Source organism: Rhipicephalus microplus, chromosome 1 (assembly GCF_043290135.1).
Source record: "Rhipicephalus microplus isolate Deutch F79 chromosome 1, USDA_Rmic, whole genome shotgun sequence".
NCBI classification, from domain to species: Eukaryota; Metazoa; Arthropoda; class Arachnida; order Ixodida; family Ixodidae; genus Rhipicephalus; species Rhipicephalus microplus.
In genome coordinates, this window is record NC_134700.1 from 114,399,698 (window position 1) to 114,409,383 (window position 9,686).

Sequence of the window (9,686 nt, forward strand, 5' to 3'; positions counted from 1 at the left end):
AACGTCGAGCTACACCGAAAAGGGTACAAAACATACAAACTTCGGCTGCACTCGACAAACGTTACCACGCTTTCAAAATTAGCGGGCGCACAAATAAACCTTCATTCAGAACTAACGGGCTCTTGTATAAAATAAAAACTCATTGCACGCAGTCAGCTGACTGATGTGGGTCACTGCTTCCGCATAAGGCTTAATAGCTTAAATGAAAACCATGGTAATACTTACAAAAACCTAGAAGGAAAAACAATTGTAAGTGAAACTATCCGTGGAGGTGGCACAGGAATATTACTTCAAAACAAAAATAAACAAGCATGCTTCCAAGAAAATTCCTGTGCCCCACTCTCCAGCTTGGAGCTGTACTCTTCAATCGTACCCGCGGCTGCCGCGGTCTGGGCGGATTTTTAAAACGCCCGGAACTACTACGTGTAGTGCTACAAGCTGAACTGCGCAGCCCCGCGTCGTTCGCGATTTCAGCCTGCCTACGACAGTTTGGCGGAGGGGACCCGAGCAACGCGTGGAAGAGAGTGTAGTTGCTTCATTGGCACACTGACGGGGGAGGGGAAGGATTGTACCCCCCCCCCCCCCCCGAGGCCGACCTAACCCACCTCTTATATTCCCCAATGTCCTTGTCGCCGAGTCACCTACGTCAGTGATGCACCGAAGGGGGCGGGAATCAGCAGTTTTAATTTCCCCCACCAAAGGTCACCCCCCCCCCCCCACCTACTCGTGTAAGTGCAGCCTTGTTTTCAAGTTGTTGTTTCAATCCAAAAAGTGGCTTGAGGCAATATTATTTGATGGGTGATTCCACGAGAGATCGACACGGGTCCAAAAGTTGATATTTTAGATTTCATTGAGTATTTTATATTTCATGCACCTCTCACCAGGTAGCCCGAAAGTCAACTTCGTTTTATGATTAACGGCATAACTTACGCGAAAAAAATATCGAACTTCACCAACACGGAGGCACCAATTTCGTCACCTGTCATTTTCGAAAATTGATTGATTGATTTGTGGGGTTTAACGTCCCAAAACCACCATGTGATTATGAGAGACGCCGTAGTAGAGGGCTCCGGAAATTTCGACCACCTGGGGTTCTTTAACGTGCACCCAAATCTGAGTACACGGGCCTACAACATTTCCGCCACCATCGGAAATGCAGCCGCCTCAGCCGGGATTTGATCCCGCGACCTGCGGGTCAGCAGCCGAGTACCTTAGCCACTAGACCACCGTGGCGGGGCATTTTTTTCGAAAATTGCAGATGCTATAAAAAGACGAATATTTTTGTTTCAAGGAATATATTTTTTTACCTGAAATGCATGTCTAATGAAGAATGAATTCATACAGTTGGCAAGTTTGTAGACCTTAGGAAAATAGCTTTTAGAAATGTATAATTTTGCGACAGTTTAAAATAAGCTACGTATTCCTCTTTTTTTTTTCTCCAAAAGTAATGCAAGCAGCGTTTTCAAACTTGACACGTTTTAAGGATATAGTGTGTTCATTTGGTACATAAATTATTGCCGCCGTAGGGCAAATGTACATTTTTATATATCGCCTCAAAATTCTCATATTGGCAAAAGTGTACTCCACTGAAATTTGAATAATAAAAAAAAACCATCTTCGATTTTTCCTATAATCTCGTAGACAACCGAAGGCCATCATACAGTCATATAGAAAAACATGTTGCATTATTTTGTTTTTAGCGACAATATTCGTGGTACAAATCAGAGCTTTTCGAGAATGCGCCGATAAGTTGAGAAATCTAGAAATCGGAACGGAAAAGCGGCAATAAGCTTCAAACGCGAGTAAACGTGACCGCATACTCAATGAAATCTAAAATATCAACCTTTGGGCCCGTGTCTATCTCTCGTGGAATCACCCTGATTTATTCTATTATTATGTTATATTCACATATCTACTCCTATGCTGAAAGATCAGAAACCGCATGCTCTGTGGCTCGAGTTGCATTCACTTCCAGTTAAGCAGCTTTGTAAAAAAAAAGTGCCTTCATGAGTAGTCAGACTGATAATTTTTATATTATTCTTGGTGGAATAGGGGCAGTGTACAATGACAATGCCCTTCATGACTTGGCTTCGGTGCACAGTGCATGTCACTTTAAATTGTATTACATCTAGCAGCTCAACAAGCTGTGTACGCAATGCTACTTACATATATGTTGCAAATGTTGATCATTCGCAACATAGTTGTTGTAATGCCGTACATCAATTCATGGCAACATTATCATAATTGTTTGAAATGAGAGCGCACTACGTAGACGCGGACAGGATAGACAGGGACAACAGGTTCGACGTAGTACACTCTCATTTCAAACAATTATGTATCCCCAACTCGCCCAATCTACCATACTGACATGATTATCATGTTTGGATGTGCCATCTACCTTCGTCGTCTATTTACGTCACGTGATACCAAATTTAGTATCACGTGACATGTGGAGCTAGCGAATCGGCCATGAGCACGATATGAGCTTAGCATGTAGTCATGTTTTACATTACACGCATATCGTGATTATCATGTTTGTACGTGCCATTTACCTTAGTCGTCTATTCACGTCACCTGATACCAAATGCGGCATAAGTGGAGCTAGCAAAACGGCTGCGAGCGCGCTTTGAGCGTAGCATGTAGCCATGTTTTACGTGACACGCATATCATGATTATTACGTTTGGACGTGTGATTTACCTTCGTCGTCCGTTGACGTCATGTAATACCAAATTTGGTATATGTGAAGCTAGCGAAAGGGCCACGAGCGCATCACGAGCGTAGTAGGTTGTCATGTTCTTGCATATCACTCATATTATTATTATCAAGTCTTCACCAGTGATGTACCTTTCGCATTTGTTGACGTCACGTAATACCAAAGTTGGTATATCTAAAGCTAGTAAAACGGCCGTGAGCACATCATGTGCGTGGCATGAAGTCATGTTCTTACATGGCACTCATCTCATGATTATCATGTTTGCATCAGTAATGTACTTTCATCATCTCTTGACGTACCGTAATACGCAATTAGTATATGTGAAACTAGAGAAACGACCGCGAGCATGTCATGATTTCCACGCTTGGGTGTGTAATTCATGTTCGTCATGCAGTCATGTCACACCATATCAGTTTTGCAACATTTCATGTGAACTAAACCACTGCAAGAGCAGCAAGATCATGAAATGTAAGTCATGACATTCATGACATACAATGATTTCTATGTTATCACTTGTCCATTATGTTTGCCATACAGTCATGTTATGCCATATCGATTTTGGTACCGATACCATTGCCGAGACGACCAGGAGACCTAAAAGACGTAGGCAGATAGATAGATAGATAGATAGATAGATAGATAGATAGATAGATAGATAGATAGATAGATAGATAGATAGATAGATAGATAGATAGATAGATAGATAGATAGATAGATAGATAGATAGATACGCCCAAAGTCGCCGAATTTCGCTAAGAAATGCTTTTAAAAGGTTGAAGACTCCACTTGCGCTGTTTGTTTTTTCTTGCATTATGCGCGGATAAATTACCGCTACGTATGCCAATGCACACATGCGAATCGTAGCGTGATAAATAACTTGGCGATCTGCTCACTGATAACGCGAATAGTAGGCACTGAATGCTCAAGAAGGAAACTGGGCTGGATTATTGATGGGTGAAAAACCAGCGAGCACTGTTTTCAAACCATTGCCCTTGTTTATTACCTGGAAGACATGGGTCACCAGGAGTACGCTTGTTGCTACTGTACTTTTGCACAGCACATCGTTTTCGCAGGTACGGATGAAAGCACTCAGCGTTGAATGTAATCCGCAACGTTGCGCTGCCCGTTAGACTCTGCACCAAATTAAGACGTTTTTAGGGGCTGTTGGGACTCCGGGTCCTGCCGGTCTCGTTTTCGGTAGCTGGCCCCGTCGCAGGATCCATCGTCCGACAATTCAGCGAGAAGAAGCGCCCGAACGAACGACAGAGATTTATTTACATGTTGAGAAGTGATCAACTGATCCAAAGAGAGAAGAGAGAGAGATACAAAACGTCTTCGGCATTTTATAGCGCCGCGTTGCCAACACTGGGCGCATTGTCCGCATCGTCAGCCAATACGGTGGCCCCGGCACCTCGGCCACGAGGGAGGGGGAAACACACCTCACAACACATGGAGTGGCACAACCTAACACGATGCCCAAATATGGTCACGGCGCCCTAAAAATGCCCAAACATGGTCACGAACGCACAGCAGATTCCGGAATTCTCCCGGCGAGAGGGAGGAGCCTGAATGGGAAGGTGGGGGTCGACGACACAGTCGGTCAAGAACCGGTTCTCCCCGCAACTCCTCTTGCTTGGTTCCCTAGCGCAAAACCAGTGCGTTGACCTTTGTTTTCGCTTGGCTGCAAGGCCGTCTCAGGTGCAGGCTATCCCGGGAATGCGTCGACGATCTCCCAGAGGGGTTCGCAAACTTTCGGAGAATCCCAATGCTGGGGCCAGTCGTAACAGTCTCTCGCGCGGGGGGGGGGGGGGGGGGTAAAGATCTCGATGGGCTGAGGTTTGCAGCCACTGTCCGGAGAGATCAGCGCCGGCAGTCGGTTTGGTGACGACCGTCTTTGATGAAGTAGAGGGCACCACCTGCTTCATTGTGGGCTCAACAGACATCACATATACGCACATGAAAACACAACTACTCAGCCGGTGAGCGCCGGACAATTCCGCCAAACTCCACCAGGCAATTTTACCCTTTAACTGATATTAAAGGAAATACACAATTTATTCAAAATGTTACTCATACGTTAAGGTGACACAAAACAACAACACTGGAGGCACACCGAATCCGAAACCCTGGATAGCAATGTCTTCAACGTTTTCAAACAAGTACACCTGAAAGAGTAAAAAAAAACAATCACTAGCCCTTGTCTAGGTCAGGAAAAAAAATGCCAGAGTTCTCGAGACATCCTCTCGCGTCAGGGGCATCAACTTAAGCCATCAGCGTTGCCATGGAGTACACCCTTTTTGTAGCGTATTTCAAACGTATATTGTTGCAAAACGAGGCTCCAACGCAGCAGGCGGCCGTTCTTAGAGGAGATGGTCTGTAGCCAGGTGAGAGGACAATGGCCCACTTCCACAATGAACTTGCTTCCGGCAATATAACAAGCCAGTTTCTGGACTGCCCAAACCAAGCACGCACATTCCTTTTCGCTAGCGCTGTAAACCTGCTCGCGAAGGGTGAGTTTTCGGCTAACATAGAGGACGGGATGCTCTTCATCCCCCTCATCCCTTTGACTAAGAACTGCCCCCATGCCTCTATCGCTAGCGTCGCATTGGACTATGAAAGGCCTCGAGTAGACCGGTGAACTAAGCAAAGGTTGGCTCGACAAGGCCGCTTTCAAAACGCGGAAAGCCTTTTCTTTCTCCTCATCCCAGTCGACCATTTGGGGCTCGGTCTTGCGCAACGCGTCAGTAAGAGTGCTGGCAATGTCGGAATATCTAGGGATGTACTTACGATAGTAACCAGCTATTCCATGAAAAGCCCGAATATCGGTTTTCGTTCGGGGCTGGGGAAAGTCTCGGATAGCTGCCACTTTCATTTCAGAGGGACGGCGATGCCCTCGACCGATAACATGCCCGAGATAGAGTACCTCTGCTTGTGCTAGCTGACACTTGGGCGCCTTTACCGTTAAACCTGCTTCGCGTGGGCGTGTCAGTACTGCTCTCAAATGCGCCAAGTGTTCTGGCCAGGACGAGGAAAACACGGCGACGCCGTCCACGTAAGGCAATGCGAAGTCCTCTTGACCCCGCAAAACCTTATCCATTAAGTTTGAAAAACAGTAAGGCGCGTTCTTTAGACCGAAACTCAACACTTTAGGGCGGAATGTCCCCAATGGTGAAATAAATGCAGCATACCGGCTCGCCCTCACGGTGAGTGGCACCTGCCAGTAACCTCTCACTAGGTCTAGCGTTGAGATAAATTCCGCGCTGCTTACCCTCTCGACGCGTTCCTCAATGTGGAGAATTGGGTATGTCTGATCCTTGGTGATGAGGTTTAACTTACGATAGTCTACGCAAGGACGCGGATCTTTGCCGGGTACCTCCACAAGAATTAACGGGGAAATGTAATCACTTTCGCACGGCTCAATCACGCCCAATTCCAGCATCCTGTTAACCTCTGCTTTTATTAGCTCAAGCCGGCAAGGTGACACCCGATACGTCTTAGATCTTACCGGTTCCGACGAGGTAAGCTCTATGTCATGAGTGAGGACGGATGTCCGGCCTGGCTCGCTTACAAATCTGTCCTGAAACTCGGTCAAAAGATCACGCAATTCCTGCTTCTGCTTCATTGTCAGCTGTGACTTTGATACTAAATCCTCAACTCTTTTCTCGATCGGGACTTCGTCCGATTCGGGAGCTAATTCAGGAATTTCTGCCGGAACCTCTTCCGGAACATTTAAAGTCATGTTCACGATGGCTTCCCTCTCTTTATAGGGCTTGAGTAAGTTGCTATGATACACCTGGTGTACCTTACGACTTCCTGGTAATTTTACCACATAGTTGGTGTCAGACAATTTTCGAGTAATCTCGGCCGGGCCGACCCATTGCACTTCAAGCTTATTCTTTTGGGAGGGCCTCAACAACATGACCCTGTCTCCTACAGCAAAGTGTCGCACTTTAGCTGTTCGATCGTAGTAAAGCTTAGCCTTCTGCTGTGCTTTGGTCATCGCACTCTCGGTCAGTTCTTGGGCTTTTGTTAGACGATCCAACAAGGTGAGGACATATTCCACTACTACAGGATCATCACCCTGACCTTCCCACGACTCTCTCAGCATACGAAGAGGAGACCGCAGTCTGCGGCCGTAAACAAGTTCCGCTGGCGTAAACCCTGTTGTCTCATGTGGTGCAGTTCTTAGTGCAAACATCATTGCAGGCAAGCACATTTCCCAGTCAGTTTTTCGTTCAAAACATAAAGCTCTTAACACTCGCTTCATCACGGAGTGAAGCTTCTCTATCGAGTTCGACTGCGGATGGCAGACTGAACTATGCAATAATTTCACGCCACACCACTCTAGAAAGGTTGTCGTTAAGGCACTCGTGAAAATGGTGCCCTGGTCTGATTGTATCTCGGCAGGAAAGCCTACCCGGGCAAACACGGACAAAAGTGCGTTCACTACTTCCACGGAACTTAGTTCTTTTAGCGGGACCGCCTCTACAAATTTAGTAGCTGGGCAGATTAAGGTCAGGATGTGACGGTAGCCTGAAGTTGTCTTGGGCAAAGGACCTACTGTGTCAATTACCAACCGCGAAAGGGCTCCGTGATTACGGGTACCAGCTTCATTGGAAATTTCGCCTTATCTCCCGGCTTACCCACTCGCTGACACACATCGCAAGATTTTACAAACCTCTCTACATCTTTAAAGCATCCAGGCCAGTAGTATTCCTGTAAGAGACGATTTTTCGTCTTCTTTACGCCTAAGTGGCCTGACCATGATTCTCCATGCACCAAACTAAGCAAATCCTGACGATACGCCTGAGGTACGACTACCTGGTCAAACTCTACTCCTCGCCTATCTAGATATTTTCGATAGAGTATGCCGCTCCTCTCTTGGAATCTCACATTTCGTTTGGCGATTCCCTCTTTCGAACTGTCCTGGAATTGCTTAAGCGTCGGGTCACCCTTTTGTTGGGTTATTAATGAAGCGGGGCTCACCTGCAGCAGCCGACTGAAATTATTCGAAGTTGGAATGACACACAACTCTTTTGTAGTTCCTAGTACCTGGAATGCGTCACCCTCTGTGCTATCCTCTGTACTACCAGGAATCGGCTTGGGGGCAACGGCATTTTCTATTTGCTCGGTCAACGAGGCGTAATTGACCCCTTCCAATTCGGGAGGAGGTTCGTCGTCGCCTTTAGGAATGGTTGCCTCCGCGACTACGGCTTCTGCAGCCTGTTCTCGCACAAGTCGATTTGTTACCGTGGTGTCCAACTCGCAACCAGGCCCGTTGTCGATTTGAGGCTTGTTTGCCTCAGTGAATGTTGCTCTCGCAGCCAGCGCACGTGCCTTCGATCTAGTCAGTGGCTGCACTATGCCTTCTCCCAACGTTAGACCTTTCTCCTTCAGCATTTGATCTGACTTATTTGAAAATAAGTAAGGATACTGAGGGGGTAGATATGGCGATACCGCGGCTTCCGTTTCCAACGTACCAAATGCGCCTTTAAACAACTTCAGCTACGCGAAGGCACTGACTGTTTGCTTCTACGGCTTGTCTAATCCAGGTACAGTCTCCTGAATACTGTCCGGACTGAACAAAGGACGGATGAACTACGTCCATAGTGGCTGCGGAGTCTCTAAGAACCCGACCCTGCTTGCCGTTCACGGTAAGGTCGTACATATAGGGCTCTAACAACTTCATGTTCTCGTCGGCTTCATTTATAGATAAAAAGGCCACCTTTTCTTTCGGGCAATGTTTCGCGAAGTGCCCTGTTTCGTGGCAATTGAAACAAGCCGCCGGTTTTTTCGCCTCAAATTTCCTTTTGCTTGCCTCTGCCGACGCCTCATGGTTAGATGCCTTGTTTTCCTCACCCTTTTGTGCGAGACTTGTCGGTTGTTTTCTAAATGGCGCCTTATTCGGTCGTAGGAACTTTTCCCTTTTTGGCTCGCTGCTTGCCCCGAGGGCTCGGCGCGTAACGAATTCTTCAGCGAGCTCTGCGGCTTTTGTTACGGTGTTCACGTCTGGTCTATCCTGCACCCAGAACCTCACCTTTTCTGGTAACCTTTGATATAATTGTTCCAGACCGATACACTCGAGCACCTTGTCATGATTCCCATACGCCTTTGCCTCTTTGAGCCACTCCCTCATGTTGGCCATTAACTTGCAAGCAAACTCCGGGTATGAATCATTGTTCTCTTTTACGGCGTTGCGAAATTTTTGTCTGAAACCTTCCGCTGAAAACCTGTATTTCTTGAGAAGGCTCGACTTTACCTCACTGTACTCGTCAGCCTCCTCTTTCGTCAGGCGCGCGATTACTTCAGATGCCTCCCCCGGTAGTAGGGACAGCAAGCGTTGGGGCCATGTCTCCTGGTCAAAACCCTGCCTTTCGCAAGTTCTCTCAAAGTTGACGAGGAACAGCCCAATGTCCTCCCCTAGCTTTTACGATCTCATTAGGTCCGTCATTTCGAACCTGACCCGCTCTGCGGTACCGGATGCCTCGCCGCCTCCTGCTCTACTATTATGGCTAATCTCTAGCTCGAGGCGCTTCATTTCAAGCTCGTGCTTTCGCATCTTATCTGCCTCGGCTTCTGCCGCTTTCCTTTCGGCCTCAGCCGCCTTTCCTTCGGCCTCGGCCGCCTTTCTTTCGGCCTCTGCCGCTTGCCTCTCCTGAATCTCCTCGACACATTCTGACAGCTGGTCATCCTCCGCCCCCAATGCGAGAATCGCCTCTATCAGCTCTGGCTTTCTTTGAGAGTCCGACACCTCCGGATTCAGCTCCCTTGCAAGTAGCAACAACATGGACTTTCGCAGGGATTTCAGATTCATGGCTGCCTCCAGTACCACTGTCTCTGTTCCACAAAGATTCCTGTCCTGCAACTGATTAACCTTGACGGCAACGACAGCTCTAGGTTCCTGCCTTGCCTCAAGTTTTCCGTTCACTTAGTCTACAAATAAAGCTTCAAAAAGCTCTTATACGGAATCCT